Source organism: Petaurus breviceps, unplaced genomic scaffold (genome assembly GCF_028583685.1).
Source record: "Petaurus breviceps papuanus isolate PSGF00001 unplaced genomic scaffold, PetGlider_PUasm1.0 76, whole genome shotgun sequence".
Taxonomy (NCBI): domain Eukaryota; kingdom Metazoa; phylum Chordata; class Mammalia; order Diprotodontia; family Petauridae; genus Petaurus; species Petaurus breviceps.
Window position 1 is genome coordinate 51,121,133 of NW_027186473.1, and position 2,210 is coordinate 51,123,342.

General features: G+C 43.7%; 1 pseudogene; it reads left to right on the plus strand.

The window, feature by feature from the left end:
* Positions 1-230: 230 nt before the first annotated feature.
* LOC138174827 (alpha-enolase pseudogene) lies at positions 231-1,904 on the plus strand (annotated as a pseudogene).
* Positions 1,905-2,210: the final 306 nt, after the last annotated feature.

A 2,210-nucleotide genomic window follows, 5' to 3' on the forward strand; every position in this document is an offset into this window, starting at 1 on the left:
TTTCTTGAAAGATGATGTCTAGGCTTTTTTTTAATCATAATATGTATATTTTTAAGTCAGCAAAAGAATTTCACAGTTTTAAATGTAATCCTCTTTTCTGTTTTTTGTGTATTAAACTATTCATATTCCTTGATGTTTGCTAAGTCCATAATTTTAAATTTTTTAATTTTAAAAAATATATCAGCCCTTGCTCTCTGTTCTCTGAGCCCAGTGGAGGAACCCCCAACCAGAAACTCAACATGTCTATTTACAAGATCCAGGCAAGAGAGATCTTCGACTCTCATGGAAATCCCACTGTTGAAGTTGATCTCTACACTAAAAAAGGTCAGTTCTGAGCTGCTGTGCCCAGCAGTGCTTCTACTGGTATCCACAAAGCCTTGGAGATCTGAGACAATGATAAGGCCCACTACATGGGGAAAGGTGTCTCAAAAGCAGTTGAGCACATCAATAAAACTATTTCCCCGACCCTGATTAGCAAGAAACTGAATGTTGTGGAGCAGGAGAAGATTGACAAATTAATGACAGAGATGGCTGGCACTGAGAATTAATCTAAATTTGGTGCAAATGCCATATTGGGAGTGTCTCTGGCTGTTTGTAAGGCCGGAGCTGCTGAGAAAGGTGTCTCCTCCCTGTACCGCCACATTGCTGACCTTGCAGGCAATGATGAAGTCATCATGCCAGTTCCAGCCTTCAACATGATCAGTGGTGGCTCCCATGCTGGTAACAAGCTGGCTATGCAAGGAGTTCATGACCCTCCCTGTTGGAGCAACAAACTTTAAGGAGGCCATGCGCATTGGAGCTGAGATCTACCACAACCTGAAGAGTGTGATTAAGCAGAAATATGGACAGGATGCCACCAACGTGGGGGATGAGGGTGGCTTTCCTCCAAACATCCTGGAGAATAAAGAAGCTCTGGACCTGCTAAAGAATGCTATTAGTAAGGCTGGCTATACTGATAAGGTCGTAATTGGCCTGGATGTTGCTGCCTCAGAATTCTTCCGATCTGGGAAATATGACTTGGACTTCAAGTCTCCTGATGATTCCATCAGACACATCACCCCTTCTGAGCTTGGAGACCTCTACAAGAGCTTCATCAAGGACTATCCAGTGGTGTCTATTGAAGATCCTTTTGACCAGGATGATTGGGAAGCTTGGAAGAACTTCACTGCTACTGCAGGAATCCAGGTGGTAGGGGATGACCTCACAGTGACCAATCCCAAGCACATTGAAAAGGCTATGAATGAGAAAGCCTGCAACTGCCTCCTACTCAAAGTGAACCAGATTGGCTCTGTAACTGAATCTCTCCAGGCGCGCAAGCTGGCCCAGTCCAACGGGTGGGGAGTAATGGTTTCCGATCGTTCTGGGGAGACTGAAGATACCTTCATTGCAGACCTGGTGGTGGGTCTTTGCAGTGGTCAGATCAAGACTGGTGCCCCCTGCCGATCTGAGTGTCTGGTCAAGTATAACCAGCTTCTCAGAATTGAGGAAGAGCTGGGCAGCAAGGCTAAATATGCTGGACGGAACTTCAGAAACCCTCAGGCCAAGTAAGCTCTGTGGCCAGGAGGCCTAGGAGCTCGCAGGCACCAGGCACCTCTGTAGAAGTTGGCTCCTGTCCTAAGAATGGGCAGCACCAGTACTAGATCATTTTTGTTTTGGGGGCAGGGGCCTCTTCTGCTTAAATTCCCTCTCCCCTCCACCTTTCTGTGATGCTCTTACTGCTTGGTTAGAACTGTCTTACACCAGAGACTTCCTCTCTCTCAGCAGACCCTTGTCATCCTGTGACTGGGATAGAGTGACCTGTTCTCACCCCCAACCCTGGTGTTGATGTGTGAAGCCATACACTTGTGATGCAGCCCTGATGAGCCCCCAGGCCAGATCCTTAGTGGCTTCTATGCATGGAATAAAAGTATTAAGTAAAAAAAAAAAAAATATATATATATATATATATATATATATATATCACCTTCTTTGGTCTTTTATATCTTCCCCTGTTTTCCCCAGGAAATTTTACTAAATAAATGAAAATTCATATGAAAATATTTTCACACAGCTAGGTTTTACTTGATCATTTGAAAACAATTCACTCAACTATTTGCCCATTTTTAGTAAGTAAAAATGAGAATCAACTCTTTCTTCAGAAGTGAGCAGATAGAATCTCTTACTATTTACTTGTTTGCATTTATGAAATTCTTGAAATGTTCTCTCCAGCA